Source organism: Nicotiana tabacum, chromosome 7 (assembly GCF_000715075.1).
Source record: "Nicotiana tabacum cultivar K326 chromosome 7, ASM71507v2, whole genome shotgun sequence".
Lineage (NCBI taxonomy): Eukaryota > Viridiplantae > Streptophyta > Magnoliopsida > Solanales > Solanaceae > Nicotiana > Nicotiana tabacum.
Genome location: NC_134086.1, coordinates 53,390,251 through 53,407,822, shown reverse-complemented (window position 1 = coordinate 53,407,822; position 17,572 = coordinate 53,390,251). Strand labels below are relative to the sequence as shown.

The 17,572-nt window shown below is 35.3% G+C and overlaps 1 pseudogene; it reads right to left on the bottom strand.

The window, feature by feature from the left end:
• Positions 1–3,364: 3,364 nt before the first annotated feature.
• Positions 3,365–6,068, bottom strand: LOC107798181 (ribonucleoside-diphosphate reductase small chain A-like; annotated as a pseudogene).
• Between the last annotated feature and the right edge of the window lie 11,504 nt (positions 6,069–17,572).

Here is a 17,572-nt window from a genome sequence, read left to right as displayed (position 1 = left end):
TGCACCAAATCCTATGGCCCACTCACATAGATCTAACAGAAGATTAGGATTTATCATATAAGTAGGAACAGTGTTGAATTTTAAATGGGATAACTATTATTTAAATCATAATGACAACCAATATAATGACATGTTGACTAACTCTAATATTTTTAGTGCAAATGACAAAGAGTTGTTACGCGTAAAAATAATCACCTGCAGAAATATAAAAGAAAGTATATAGTCATTGTTGTAATTCCACCTATTACAAAAGTTAAATAGGTCGAGTTGCCCTTTTTAACTTTAGTATCCCATAACCAATGCATCAACTATAATTACACTTAGTTTCTCACCAACTCTACTCTCCCTTTCATTTGTTCCTTTTTCTTTTCATTTTTATATTTTGGGATATAGAGTAAAACTTCGTAGTGGTTTGGGGTAGGTAGAGAAGATGACATGCTGATGTCCCTATCAAAGTTGGCCTGCTGGTGATGTTGCTTTAGGTATGAAAAGCCAACTTCCCATGCCCACTTTTTTTTTTTTTCCTGCAAATCATAAGGGTAAGTATGTACATGTTGCCTTTAGGGCCGAGATAGTAGTCTAAATGTTCGACACAATGCAGTAGCTTTTGCTCAAATAGTATATTTGTGTTTAGAAATTTATAAAATATGTACATATATTAAATTCAAAATCCAATTATTAATACTTAAAATCATCGTTCTAAAATTCATAACCCATATAATTAAAATTTTTGCTCCACCTTTGATTGCCTTATCCTTGTGCTCTATGGCATGATCATGATATCTTGGTAGGTAGTCCACTACTGCTACTTGGCCTCCAAAACTCATGTGATTCAAAGAATGGGTCCATAATTATCCTTATTTTAGAACATATTTGCCAACTTCCAAAGTTTCCTTTTTTACTCCATTTCACTTTTCAAGAATAATTTTTTTTTTATAAAAAAAATGCTGTTCTTGGCAGTTTCTTGTTTTAGTGTTTTTCTCCAGACCAGAAACTATGTTTGGCTTCTAACTTGGATTTAAGAAAAGGTTAAAGAAAAAAGACAATCAATTATGCAGCTAGAGACTTTGTTTAGAAGTCATTATAGTTTGCACATGCTAGGGTAATAATTACCATAATATAGGAAATGTTAATTACTTTTATATCCAAAGTGAATTAAGTTGACATTGTTTGTTCTCATCCACAAGATAACTCTATAATAACTGCCTCAAGAGAGGTTGAACTTCTCATGTGTTGTTAGAAGTTTTGTGGGTTTGTTGGTAATTAATTAAATTTGCTAGATGTTGATTGAGTTAATTTAATGTTTATGAGTCTGAAGAGAGAAATTTTAAATAGTTTCTTAATAGAGTTGTTTAGGACAACAACTGGATATGTCTGGAAGATGGTGCTATCTCACCATAAAATAAAGATGAAAAGGTAAGTAAACAATAATCTGTTATGCTGTCTTTGTCTAGACCTTAGAGAGATTAGGAATTCATTCAACAAATAGAAGGACAAAAGAAAATTTGATGTCTTAATCTTTATATCTGTACTTTACTGCATATTGTCTGGTGGTTAATCAATACCAGAAAAATAAGGTGTAGCTTCAAAGTTGAAACACTCCATGTGGGACCCTCTCTTGATCCCATACCCCTTTTTATCCTTCTACCAAAATTCTCATCTTTGGTCACATTATCCTATTATATTTTTTATTTAATTTATATATACCGACAGTGTAAATAATTTTTTATGTCTTCATTGCATTTTAATATGTAGATTGTCATCTGATCTTATTTTTCAGGTTAATGGTTCTAGTTTGAACAATTATATATAATTGTTATTTAAGCTACTTAAAGATTCTTTTATATTGTCTGTGTATAAAAATTATACTCTATTTTTTTGGAAGGGAGTAGTGGGTGGGAGGGATGATTCTTGCATTATCTCAAACCACCAACTCCTTTTTATTTTCTTTTTCTCTTAGCACCATGTGGAGTGTGCACATTTGATGATTCAGAAAGACAGCAAATGGGGTGAAGCATGGAACAATTTTCCTCCCTTCTTAATATTTAAATTCTTAATATTAGGATGGATGAGCAAATGTAATGGCAAAATTTGTGGATATAAGAAATTACAAGAGCTCCACCAAAATGGCCTTTTTGATGGGATGTGGCAACCAAGTCTCTTTCCATTTCTGCTAGTGCTTCAAGATTTTGGCTAGTGTCTAATAACTTGTTTGGCCAAGCTTATTTTTGGTCAAAAGCTTTTTTTTTTTTTTGTCAAAAGCGCTTTTGGCCAAAAATTGAGGTGTTTGGTCAAGCTTCTGGAAGGAAAAAATGCTTTTGAGGAGAAGCAGAAGCAATTTTGGAGAAGCAGAAAAAAGTAGCTTCTCTCCAAAAACACTTTTTTGAGAAACACTTTTGAGAAAAATACACTTAGAAGCAGTTTTTTAAAGCTTGGCCAAACACTAATTGCTGCTCAGAAGTGTTTTTCAAACTAATTAGTCAAACACAAACTGCTTCTCCCCAAAAGTACTTTTGAGAAAAACACTTTTGAAAAAAGCACTTCTCAAAATAAACTGATTTCTACAGCTTGGCCAAACGGGTTATCTCATAGTTACAAAGGATATCGATTTCTGATAATCACTTTGCCCGATCCAATGGAACCCTCAGAGTTCATCCGACTCAAAGAAAAAAGAGAACAAGATGTGGGCGGGTTTGGTTGGGTGGGTGGGGGGGACTTGCCTTCTCGTTCCCTTTTACCTATGTCATGACGCTCATGGGCGCTTATCTCTAATTGGATTTACTTATCTTTCTTCTTCAAAAAAATGTACACACAACTAATAGCACCAAGTAAAATGTTGGTTGATTCATTTACTATACTAGCTAAGTTACAACCCCCCCCTCCCCCCTCCCCACAACATACAACAACAACAATAACAACCCAGTGGAATCCCACAAGTGGGGGTTGGGGAGGGTAATGTGTGCGCAAACCTTACCCCTACCTTGGAGAGGTAGAGAGGCTGTTTCCGAAAGACCCTCGGCTCTAGAGGAAGAATAGGAACAAGTAAATAACAACAACAAGGCCAGAAAAATGGTACCTTCAATATATAAACCGGGGGAAAAAAACAAATGGAAGAAAGCAATAGCACGAAGCAGTAACACGACAGAGTACTAGAAAAACGAAGCGAAAGACCGTACTAAAAAAACAACCCTAATAGTACACAGTATAATCACACTAAGGCTATAAATAATGATATAACAAAGTTTCATGCAGCAGAAATCTAATATCCTCCTCTGGTCCATATCTTGTCTGAAGAATATTTATGATGAAATAGATAAAAAGCAACAAGTAAAAGTGGGCATGAAGTGGAAACCAAATGATGATTAAGCCAATCCACCTAAGAAGATGAATTCAAGAACCAATTTTCACTATCTTTGCCCTTACTAGTCAACAAATGGTTGGCCAAAGAGTTTCACATAGTCTCCAAAGTCCAACCAACAATCATAACTACCAAAATTATCATGTTTGACAAATACACTTACTTTTTCTTCACATAAGGCAATCAAATGCCCTTCTAAAAAGGTATTTACTATAAAGGATATGATCTTTAATGAATGGTACTACAAAAAGATGACATCTTTCAGCATCAAGGTGATGCTAGAGGAAGTAAAGCCTCTTACTGAGGAGACAAAAAGGGAAAAGGAAAAAGCTCTAGGTCCTCAGCTAGTTTGAACTCAAAATTCTTGCCATTGTCTTGCAAGCTTGACATCACAAAAGCCTTCTGATAGTCACCTACTCCTCTCAAAGAAGTTGGCTTTGTCCCTGCACAGTCGAAGACTGAATTAGAAACTATAAACATGATCAAATTAAATCATAAAGGAAAATTTTACTATCCCGTAGGGTCCAGAAAAGAAGGTGGAATCCAAATAATCATATGAGGTTAAACATCAATTAACTTAATCACTTCGCGGATCCTATCTATGCTTTCCCAGCCACTACTTGTATGTTATCCTTCTAAAGAAAATGCAGAATTGCTACAAAACAGAGTCAGAACCAACTTTGTATGCATTGATACTTACTGAAGTGAAATAAATTCCATCCAATCAAAGGGGTTCTCAACATTATACTTCTTGTCGTACCCTAATGTAACCTGAAAATACGATTAACGAACTTGTTAGTTCAAGGAGAGTGATAAATTACATCCACTCTCAAGCAAAAAGCGCAAAGTAGTGACTTGGTATCAGGAGACGATAACAAATTTTATGTACTGACTCATTAGTTCTGCATTCATGCCAATCAATGCACACGGAAGGGCATCACAGACGAATTCAGTCTCAATTTCAACAGCTTCATGCACAATCTGATGAACTTTTTGCCTAGTCAATTGCTTTCTCAGAAAACTGCACAACAGAAATTAGTTAAACTACATCAAGTTATGTTCATCAAGCCATTTCTTCCCACTATTACTGAGAAGAAAGAAAGCAAAGAGAAAAAAAGAGAAAGAAGGCAAATTTGAAGGTTACTTGAAAGTTGAAACAATTACCTATAAAGAAGGCAAGCAAAGTCAGAGTGGAGACCCTCATCCCTTGAAATGAGCTCATTTGAAAAAGTCAATCCCGGCATCAAACCACTCTTTTTCAACCAAAAAATGGCACAAAAGCTGCAAACAAAATGAGTTACAGCGAGTAATATTAACCTTCAATACTACTAGTAAGGAGCAAATCTAATCATTCTAACTGGAATCATTTAGACCAAATAATGAATTAGCAGCATACCTTCCCGAAAAGAAAATTCCTTCCACACAGGCAATGGCTACAAGCCTCTCAGCAAATGAGCTGGAACTGCATGAAGAATGAAAAAGAGGTAACCAAAGGATGCAGTCAGTAAGTCAATTTTGGCCAGCACCATCAATTCTAGATATATAAAGATTGAAAAAACATATAGCGTATTCATTTTTGTATCAACATAACTTCAGAAACTAAAAAGCGAAATAATATAGATTTATCAAACAAGCTCCAGGAGAAAGAAGTAGGAAAAAAATAAAGAAGCAAATACGCCATTGAAGCAGTAAAAAGTCGTCAATTCATGCAAGTAATGCGAGTGAAAGATAAAGATCGGTTACGAAAGAATGAGCAACAATGGTACTTATCCAAGTAGTTTTTTCCCTGATACGGTACAGTGTCCGGAATAGTTAACCAGAACTAATTGTTTCTCATATTGCTTACATATATTAAGGGTCTTAAATATATACATTAAGAGCAGCAAGTTTAAAACAATGTATAAGAAAGATGAACTGTTACCTCTGTATCAAATTCAAGGCCCACTTGGCCTTCCGTGAGACGCAAGGAATGCTTTCAATTGCATTAAAAAGCTTATTTTTCTGCCTTGAGTCCTTGATACAAGTCTCCAGAAGCAAGCTGTACATCTCTATAAGCAGAGAAGCTCCAATCAGACATCTAAAGAGTACATAGTACAAACCCCTTACTTCTCTAAAAGAATAACAAGCAAAAGAGAAAAAACATGTTGACTGCACACAAACAGTTAGAAAGCTCTACCGGAGTGAATACTTTCCATTGTAATTTGAAAACCATAAAATGCGTGTGCCTGCGGAAAGAAGAATGATGTTGTCTGTAAAATCAGAGTTATTTTATAATAACCATATTGGCTAAACACCTAAAATATTGCTCCCTACCCTCCAAAAGTTCTTATTGTCAGATGATTAGCCATTTGAAAAACATGCTGCCAAAATGAGAATGTTTCTTACAAGTTCATTGGCAGAAGAGAGGTTAAGTATTGGAAAAAATGCATCAACAGCTGATTGAGTATTAAAACCATTCACACATTATTGGCAAGTTCCCCGCTTAGCCAGTGAAATGCAGCGATTAAGGGACAAGAAAAATATGCAAATTAATCTAGATACTCCCCTTTCCAGTAATGCCTAGTTGTCAGGTTTAATGAATGTGATATCCCCTCCAATATATTTAGGCACTGATGATAATTTTTTAGTATGGTGCTCCAACTATCCGTTTCTTTTTAGTTATTTAGAAGCAGATGTGTTAGCAATGAGAAATCTACCAAAAACAGCTTCCAGAAGTGTTATTCCAACAATATTACATAAGACAACTACTCCCTCTGTGTTTCAGTTCATGTGACCCTATTTCCTTTCTAATATGTTCCAAAAAGAATGAACCCTTTCAAAATTTCGAAATAATTGAACTTAAACTTCTTTGCCCTTCACTAGTGTCGGCGGAAGGGTGAGGCAGTCAAAGCAATGACTTTAGGCCCCTAAAGTTTTGAAGGCCCCATTTTTCACAAGTAGTAATAGTTTTATAAGTTACCACTATTTTTATAAAAAAAAAAAATCTGAATAACTTAAAGTAAAACGTATAATTTATAATAAAAAAGAAAGTAAAAAGAAAACTTATTGTTATTAAAGTTAACCATTAAGATTTGAATAATTCGAAACATGTGAAAATATTTTTGATTTTCTGTTTTGTGAGAAAAACTTTGAGATCACCAAAAGATAAGAATCTAAAAAATGCCTCAATCTCGATAAAAACATAATAGTCACTCTGATATTGATAGTTTAAACTTAATTTTCAATTATAAGTGTTAAAGAAAATATTACAAGTAGAAGACAGTACTCTAATCAATATACTCGATCAGAAAACAAGACCTGATTTTTTTCTCAAACACCTATATTACTCGTAGAATAATAATCCTATAACAGTTATATCTGCGGAAAAAAGTTTTTCTAAATTAAAATTGATAAAATTTACCCAAGATTAACGTCTTAGTAGAGATTAAAAGGATTAGTGATATGATCAGTTGAAAAGAACTAATAGAATAAGTTACTAATAAAATTATCAGTAACTTCACATTTTAAGAAGTTAGGAAAATAGACTTCAAATAAAAATATAAAGAAAATATTTTAGTAAAAATAAATAAATAAATAAATAAAGCCTCTCATCAAGATTTGGCTTTAGGCCACCAACAATGTTGAGCTGCCCCTGTCCTTCACGACAAGATTTCATCGCCGCACATATGTTATGGCATGTTTAAGACCACAAGTTTCAAAAGTTTTCATTTCTTTCTTAAACTTCCTGACCAGTCAACATGAAACGGATGGGTTGGGAACTGATTCAATTACTCTTTTAAGTTTATTGGCTGGATGAAGTTATTTACTGTGAGTTGAATAAATCTTTTACTAGAGTTGACAGAGTCTTTAGGTCAGTTGCTATTTTTTCTAATTTGGTTGCTGTTTTTATGGTCATTTCCTAGATTTTAGTCAAGTGGGTGTTATGGATAGATATTATCTTTACGAGCTTGTAATCCTATAAAAGGCACACCACTTTCAGTTAATAAAAAAAACCCTTCTACAGAATATCTCTTTTAGCTTCTCTGCATCTGCTTTAAGTTTTCTAGTTAAAGACAATCTCTTTTTCTACATTGTGCTATCAAAGCCTGCGTTCGGTCTTCGACTGGGCGATAGAGGGATAAGGAGAGAAACACGTGAGGGAGTGAAATACGAGAAAAACAAAAAGGTATGGCAGCAAATGCTATTTCCTCTTCTTCACAACCACTCATACCCGTCTTCAATGGCGAGAAGTATGAGTTTTGGAGTATCAAAATGAAGACCTTGTTTAAGTCTCAAGAGTTGTGGGACTTAGTTGAAGATGGGTTCGTTGATGTGGACGAGCCGGATGCAGAGGATGAGAGGATATTAAAAGAAGTCAGAAAGAAGGATGCCAAAGCTTTGTTCTTTATTCAGCAAGCTGTTCGTGAGACGATTTTCTCAAGAATTGCAGCAACAACAACCTCAAAAGAGGCGTGGCTGATCTTGAAAAAGGAGTTTCAAGGTTCTTCAAAGGTAATTACTGTAAAACTACAATCTCTTCGCCGCGATTTTGAAACATTGTTCATGGAAAATAATGAATCTGTGCAAGATTTTTTATCTAGAGTTACTGGGATTGTAAGTCAAATAAAATCATATGGTGAAGAGGTAAGTGATGAAACTGTAGTAGCAAAAGTTTTAAGAAGTTTACCTCCAAAGTTTGATCATGTGGTTGCAGCTATTGAGGAAACAAAAGACTTATCTATGTTTTCGTTTGATGAACTAATGGGCTCTTTGCAATCTCACGAGTCACGAATCAACAAGTCGATTGAGAAGAATGAAGAACAAGCTTTTCAAGTTAAGGAAGAGTCTCCAATTCAGAATGAGAAGTCGCTAAAGCAAAGAACACAAGGACGTGGTGGGAGAGGTGCTTTTAGAGGAAGAGGACGTGGTAGAGGCAGAGGCCAATTTGGACGTGGTAGAAATGGAGTGCAATGTTACAACTGCCACAAGTTTGGTCACATAGAAGCTAACTGCTGGTACAAAAACAATCAAGCTAGTTATGCAGAGAAAGAACAAGAAGAAAGCATGCTTTTTATGGCTCGCTCTACTATCATGGATCATAAGATTGGTGTTTGGTTTGTTGATAGTGGCTACTCCCATCACATGTCTGGAGAAAGGTCAGCATTCAGAGAGTTAGATGAGACAAAAATGAGGCGAATTTGGCTTGGAGATAACAAGGAAATACATGTTGAAGGTGAAGGTACTGTGGCTGTCCAAACGAGTCAAGCTAAAGTAAAACTTATTCAAAATGTTCTCTTTGCTCCTGGTTTGGCTCATAACTTGCTAAGTATTGGGCAATTATTGAATAGTGAATTCTCTGTCTTGTTTGATGATGGATTATGTGTTATTAAAAATAAAAAGACGGGTCAAATTTTAGCAAGTATTCATATGACAGAAAACAAAATGTTTCCTCTTGAAATTTCAAAATTAGAACAAGCATTGGTTGTTAGTGAAAGAAATCTTGAAGAATCTAAGTTGTGACATTTACGTTATGGACACTTGAATATGAATGGATTGATGTTGTTGAGTCAACATAAGATGGTTCATGGTTTGCCAAACATAAAATCTGTTGAAAATGTGTGTGAAGGTTGTATATATGGCAAGCAACATAGAAAATCCTTCCCTGTAGGAAAATCTTGGAGAGCTACTAGTTGCCTTGAAATTATTCATGCAGATCTGTGTGGCCCTATGAATACGCAATCGCTTGCTGATTCTCGATATTTTCTACTATTCACAGATGATTATAGTCTTATGAGTTGGGTATATTTTTTGAAGTTCAAATCAGAAACTTTTGCAAACTTCAAAAAATTCAAGGCATTGGTTGAGAACCAAATTGGTACTAAACTAAGGTTCTTCGTACAGACAGAGGAGGTGAGTTTGTATCTCAAGAGTTTAAGTTCTTTTGTGAAGATAATGGCATTCACAGGGAATTGACTGCACCTTACACTCCGGAGCAAAATGGAATTGCTGAGCGAAAGAATCGAACCGTAGTGGAGATGGCCAGAAGCATGCTGAAGAGCAAAAATCTTCCGAATCAGTTTTGGGCTGAGGCAATTCATACTGCAGTTTATTTGCTCAATATATCTCCTACAAGAGCAGTCATAGGTCAAACACCAGTTGAAGCTTGGAAAGGTAGAAAGCCGTGGGTAAGTCATTTGAGAATTTTTGGTTGTATTGCATATGCTTTAATAAATTCTCAACAACATCAAAAGCTTGATGGAAAATCTGAAAAGTGCATCTTTATTGGATATTGCTCTGAATCCAAAGCTTTTCGACTATATAACCCCACAAATGGCAAAGTGATTATCAGGAGAGATGTGGTATTTGATGAAAACTCATGTTGGAAACGGGAAAGCAGCAGTAAAAGTTCACAAGCTGTAATGGAAGATGAAGTTTTTCCTAGTGAAGGAGAAAGTGAGCTTTTTGTTAATACACCAAGCCACTCTTCAGAAAGCTCCAGTAACATCAGTCCAGTTCAACATTGATGGTGCCCGACTCAGAAGATTCTGATGAGACTCCTCCACAGAAGACTAGATTTCTTGTAGATATTTATGAAACATGTACTTTTTGCTTTATTTGGTGCAGATCCAGCTAGCTTTGAAGAAGCTTCAACAAAAAAGGAATGGAGGTGTGCAATGGAAGAAGAGCTTATGGCAATAACGAAAAATGGAACATGGGAATTGGTGGATCTTCCGGACGGCAAAAATGTTATAGGATTAAAATGGGTGTTCAAGACAAAATACCATGTTGATGGGAGTGTGCAGAAACGTAAAGCCAGACTGGTAGCAAAAGGATATACGCAGCAACAAGGAATTGACTTTGACGAAACTTTCTCTCCAGTTGCTCGTTTTGAAATAGTAAGAATCCTTTTAGCATTGGTTGTACAGTTAAAATGGAAAGTTTATCAGTTTGATGTTAAATCTGCGTCCCTTAACGGCGACTTGAAAGATGAAGTCTATGTAGCCCAACCAGATGGCTATGTAGAGAAAGGAAAGAAAAACAAAGTGTACAAGCTGAAGAAAGCACTTTATGGGCTTAAACAAGCTCCGCGGGGCATGGTACAGCAAAATCGACTCCTATTTTAGAGAAAATGGATTTGAAAGAAGTAAGAATGAACCAACTTTATATGTGAAGAAGTATGAAAAAAATGATCTTTTGTTGGTATGTTTGTATGTTGATGATATGATATATATGGGCTCAACGTACTCTGTTATACGTAATTTCAAATCTTCCATGATGAATAAGTTTGAAATGACAGATTTGGGATTGTTGCACTATTTTCTTGGACTTGAAGTAAAGCAAGGAGAAGATGGAGTTTTCAGTTCACAAAGGAAGTATGCCATTGATTTGCTCAAAAGATTCAATATGCTTAATTGCAAAACAGTGCCAACTCCTATGAATGTAAATGAGAAGCTGCAACTTGAAGATGGTACTGAAAAAGTTGATGGAGGCTATTTTAGAAGCTTAGTTGGAAGCCTGATTTATTTGACTCACTCCCGTCCTGATATATCATTCTCTGTTGGAGTTATTTCGAGGTTTATGCATAAACCTTCAAAGCATCATCTTGGAGCAGCTAAAAGAATCTTGCGCTATGTTGCTGGAACTATGGATTTTGGATTATGGTACTCTCGATGTTCTAGTTTTAATTTGTATGGCTTTTCGGATAGTGACTGGGCAGGATCTTTGGATGATAGGAAAAGAGTCTCTGGGAATTTTTTCACTTTTGGTTATGTAGCTATTACTTGGAGCTCAAAGAAACAAGCAGTAGCGTCGTTGTCATCTTCAGAGGCAGAATATGTTGCAGCAACGTCATCAGCATGTCAAGCATTATGGCTAAGGAAGATACTTGCAGATCTTTACCAAAAGCAAAAGGAAGCAACAAAAATCTTTTGTGACAATTTATCAGCAATTGCAATGACCAAAAATCCTATATTTCATGGAAGGTCGAAGCACATAGACATTCGACATCATTTCATTCGTGAACTAGTTGCAAAGGGGCTGATTGAGTTGAAGCACTGCAGCACTGAAGAGCAAGCAGCAGACATTCTTACTAAAGCACTTCCTCCGGCAAAACACAATTACTTTATGTTATGCCTTGGTGTATGTGATTTTGAATCAAGGGGGAGTGTTGGGACCGATTCAATTACTCTTTTAAGTTTATTGGCTGGATGAAGTTATTTACTGTGAGTTGAATAAGTCTTTTACTAGAGTTGACAGAGTCTTTAGGTCAGTTACTATTTTTTCTAATTTGGTTGCTGTTTTTCTGGTCATTTCCTAGATTTTAGTCAAGTGGGTGTTATGGATAGATATTATCTATTCTGGCCAGGGCCTTAGTGGGCCTAACGGGCCGGGCTTCGTGGTCCCGGGCTTCGTGGGCCTGGGCTCTGGCGGTCCCGGGCCTGGCGGTCCCGGTCTTCGTGGGCTCAATGGGTGGAACCGGCCCGTGACGGGCCTAAGCCCACATGGTCCTGTGCTTAACAGGCCGGGCTCGTGGGCTTCGCGGGCCTAGCGGGGTTTTTTTTTTTTTTTTTTAAGGCAATTTCTTGTAGTATCATGGCTATATTAAAAATTCACTATGTAGTATATATGTAGATCTAATTATTAAAGTGCTTGACGAAAAAGAAAATAACAAAACAATAGTAAAACACTAAATTGTCATGCATAATATATTGTCTTGTAGTCTATATATTGTATCTTATGTATATATATTCTCTTATATATTTTCTTGTAGTATATATATTGTATCTTATGTATATATATTCGCATAATATATTTTCTTGTAGTATATATATTGTATCTTATGTATATATATTCGCATAATATATTTTCTTGTAGTATATATATTGTATCTTATGTATATATATTCGCATAATATATTGTCTTGTAGTATATATATTGTATCTTATGTATATATATTCGCATAATATATTGTCTTGTAGTATATATATTGTATCTTATGTATATATATTCTCTTATATATTTTCTTGTAGTATATATATTGTATCTTATGTATATATATTCGCATAATATATTTTCTTGTAGTATATATATTGTATCTTATGTATATATATTCGCATAATATATTGTCTTGTAGTATATATATTGTATCTTATGTATATATATTCGCATAATATATTGTCTTGTAGTATATATATTGTATCTTATGTATATATATTCTCTTATATATTTTCTTGTAGTATATATATTGTATCTTATGTATATATTGTAGCTTATAAATAATTCTAAGCATAGACAAAGAAATATTGCGAAAAGATATTCATGGGTAGAAGCAATAAATTTTATTACCAAAAATGGCATATCTTTCTTAGTCATCCTTCCCCCAATGGAATGAGCACAACAAGGTACTATTAGTGTATGTATTATCTCTAACAAATCTCATAAATCCTTCAAGGTTCGGAGGAGGTTGCGTTGGTGGTGGTGGAAAAGAAGCTTGTTCATCACCACTTCCGGGCGACGCCGAATCCTCCGCAAGTTCCGCTATCATTTCTTCATAAGCTTCATCTATCGCCGGTTGTGCTTCTGCAATTCCAAAGTTTCTTCTTTCCAAGCGGATCCAATCTCTAAACAGTACTGATTTTTCCAAGCTATCCCTCATAGACGCTCTATGATCACCTATTTGCAGTCTTGCTTGACTGAAAGCGCTCTCTGATGCAACAGTTGAAGCTTGAATTGATAAAATATCCCGAGCCATCCTTGCAAGAACAGGAAAATGTTTTTCCCTTGCCTTCCACCATTCCAAAAGATCAAAAGAGCCGTCTGGATTCTCCTTTTCAAGTCCCTGAGACAAATAAACTTGAAGCTCATTTAGATGTGAAGTTTCATCATAATTTTCACCTTGAGACCCCCTGAACTCCGTCCAAGATTTAAGAGCTTTTAAGCCCGCAACTCTTTTAGACGATTGTGAGCTAGACGAAGTAGGGGTTGGAATAGTTGGCCTAGCATGCTCTAACCTTTTCAATTTCTATGTTTAATATTCGCATACCATCACCGACAATTAAATGATAAATATTACAAATACATCTAACATGAGAAATATTAGTAAATGCAGGATTTAGTGTTGTTGTAAGCATGCCATAGCACTAGTGTTACTAGAAGCATTATCCATTGAAATTGCCATTATTTTATCGCTAAAGCAAAAATATCTACAAATATCTGCAACAGTGTTAGCTATAAACTTACCTGTGTGACGCGAATTAATTATTCTATATGCAATTATGCGTTTTTGCATTATCCATTCCTCATCTATCCAATGACTTGTAACAGTTAGATAATCACAATCATTACCACTTCTACCAATATCAGTAGTAATAGAAATCCGATTAGGTATATGAGTAAATAAATACCGCAAATATTGTTCATATTCATGTTTGAATTTATAAATATCACTCTTAACTGTTGCGCGAGGCCAACCTTTATAAGTAGGATTGAAAACTCTTCTAATATAATGAACCCAATTAGGATTAGATGCAAAAGTATAAGGTAAACACATAACAGTAATCATCTTTGCTAATTCTTCACGATCTCTATTTGGATCGTAATATAAAATACCTCCGGTGACAGTGTTAATTCCTGGTTGAACAAGATTTGAACCTGTACTAGGGTTAATCGCAGAATCTACACTTGTCCCCTCTAGTTGCACTTTCATTTGAAAAAATCTAGCCTTATCTCTAGGGTGTTTTTTATGTGTCTAGTCAAACTACCCGTGCCGCTACGGTCTCCAGTATATTTATGCACCATTAATTTCCCACAAGTTTTACACTTAGCCTTATTTTGTTCTCTTACTTGAGTAAAAAAATTCCAAACTAATGATGTTTCTAGGCGTTTAGCAGGTTCTCTATTAAAAGTAGGAGTTTCTACAGGTGGGTCGACCGGTGCATCAGTTGGGTTATTAAGAGGACTAGTAGGTGTATCATCTAAATCCGGTGCTTGGGTTTCATCATCATCCTCATTTTCCTCATTATTTTCTAAGATGGTTTCATTAGGATAAAGAGCATTCATAATTTCATCATCTAATCTTTCACCTGGTGCAACATTATGGTAAAATTCACTATCGGTAAATTGAAAACAAGGGTGATCACTATCAAGAATTACGGAAGGAGGAGGACGTCTAGGTTGGCGACTACTTTCAACTTGCTTATCTTTTCTAGGTCGGGGAGCCGGGGGAAGGGTAGTTGGTTGGCCACTACTTTCACCGGTTTTATCTTTTCCTTTACCAAACATTTTTTTCAAAGTAAATGTCATATTAATTATAATTATGCAAACTAAACCACACAAAAATATATTCTTAAAACGTAAGAGTTGAAACGAGTTTACCGGATTGCCGAACGACTTCTTGAAAATTGAAAATCGTTGAACACTTGAAAACTTCAATTCAACAACTTCACAATTTTTCACGAAATTTCAACAATAAATTAAGTAATTGTAGTAGAGAGATTGAGAGAGATTGAGAGATATTGAGAGATATTGATGAATTGGTGAATAAAAATGAAAGAATGAGGGGGTATTTCTAGTTGAGAAATGGGGAAAAGTGTAATTATATAAAGTTTGGAGTTAAAATAAAGTTTGGGGGCCAAATGACCATTTTTAAACTTAAAAACAGTCATATTTTCAGCATCAGACCACTGCGGAACGCAAGCTTTAAAACCAACGAAAAGGATGAGATAACAATCCTGGGAAGTTTCAAAAGGCTGCAGAAGTTACTGCAAGCAATATCTACCACAGCCTATCCCAACAGTCTTTAAAAAACACAAATAACAAATAACAGCATGCACTTCTTCTAGTATAACTAGTTTCAAAATGGTATTTCTTTTAAGTGGAATTGACCTCCCTAAATATTAGAATATATGCCCTTTTCCCATGCAATGAATTGAAGTCACCAGAAATTGAGCTTTAGTTCTTACACTTCTTCAGCTGTACTCACACACAGCCTTTCTATAAACCATTAATATATACATAAGCATGTGCATTTTTATTCCTTATATTAGGATGATATAGAGAGTTGGAGGTCTATTTACTAACAAAACCATAGCAACCTTTATTACTCTAGGCCACCCTTTGATATGAAACAAAAATGTGGAAATGTAGTGCTAATTCTTAACGCATTCAACAAAAAAAGTCAACAGAATCAGACCAACAGTTGATTGCTCGGGCCTTTAAGATACTGTGACGGTAATATTGAGAAGTTAATGTGGCAAGTGTTAAACTTTCTACATTATGTTACCCCTTAGATGTGATTTTTAACAATCACCCATGATCCCCTACATCATGTTATTAACAATCACTCGCTATTCCCTGGATTTCCTTAGCTTGTCAAACTTCTCTTCTTCACCCACATGAACACGTTTTTCTTAATTACTTAGAAATCTCCAAGGGCCAGTCGCGCATGGCTGGAAACTCATTGAAAGATGGACCCGCTCCTCTGCCCATCTCCATTTAAATTAATACCAAGCTTTTTATCTGCGAAAGGGTTTGATCCCGTGACATGCAACTAAACCACACATCAAGCGCTACGCTCTTAGCACTAGATCAAGCCCTGGGGACACGTGAACACGTTATAGATTTCAGGCAGAATGGATCCTGAGTTTAGGGGGGCAACTTATAGCTTTCGAGCAAGACAACCCATCAACGATTGGTGCAGGATTGACGACTCAACTATCCATTTACTTGTGTTATTAATTCTTATACGAATCCCCACTCGAACTATCTCTAAGCCAACTGAGTTCTCTCGAACGACTGCCCCTAGGGCTTTGGTTCAATGATAAAGGAAGCACAACACAGGATGTTTGGTACACGGACATCACGAATTCGAACCTTGCCGAAACTAAAGCTTGGGAGAGGGACCGGCCCATACTCCCTCAATTTACGAACATGTGCGTCAACTGTGGTTGAACCAGCACAGATTTGCTCGGTTATCAAAAAAGAAAGATCTCTCAAAAGGATTCTACTCCTTCTGCTTGCGAGCTATAAACTGCAAATATTAACCTTTTAAAGACAACATTCCCCAACTAACACAAGTCCAACTGCAGCAACATTCTCTATGTGTGGTTCTAATGGTCAATGATTTCTCCAACTTTCAAAGGAGTATATGAATTTCCTAAAAAGCATCAACCATTAGGGTCGGGGAAAGCAGTCCCACCACAAAAGGAGTTGCCACAGCCTGCGGTATTCCATCACTTCCGGAAACCAAATACTAAAAGTTACAATTGAATAATACTTCAGAGAAAACTCATATAAAAAAGCAAAATTGACAGAAAAACCCCATCACAAACAAAATAGGAGTAGTGAAGATGTAAATGAACACAATTTGCATAGTCAAGTCAGAATATAGATGAAGAATGGAAAATATAAAAGGAAAACTTTAAACTTTAGATAAAACTCATAAAAGCAGCAAACTGTAGAGGGAAAAATCATCATAATCAAATAAGTGACTTGACGACATAAATAAACACAATGGAATATAGATGAATAATGGAAACTTTAAAGAAAATAGTAACCCTTCTTGCAATAGAAACTAATACTCTATAAAGCAGCAAACTTTAGAGAAAAAAAGTGATCACAAACAAACAAGTGACATGAAGAAGTAAATAAACACAATTTGCACACCCAATTCAGAATATAGACAAATAATGAAACGAAGACAATGCGAACCACCACAGTGCCAAAATCTTTCTCTCAAAAAGTGCAAACACTCCTATAAGCAGCAAGGTTAGAGATAAAACTCATCATAAACAAATAAGTGAGATTAAAAACAGCAAATTTTATAGTAAAAACCTCATCATTAATGAAGAAGTGACACAGAGAATAAAAAAAATCACAATTTTGCATACCCAATTTAGAATATAGACTAATAGTGCGACCAAATTTCAACACTGACAAATACAAAATAACAAATAAAAGAAACAAAAAATAAATTTGAATCTTTAAATATGCACATTACTAGCCCAAGAAACCATAAAAAGCAACAAACTTTACAGAAATGAACTGATCATAAACAAATAAGTGACAGGAATAAGTAAACAGACACAATTTTGCATAACAAAATCAGAACATAGAATAACAATGCAACCAAATTTCAACATAAGAAGAAAAGGGAAAAAGAATTATGGAACATTCTTTTACAAATATGTGCATTATTTATTACCAGTCAAGAAACTGGCTTGTGCTTTCTTGTACATT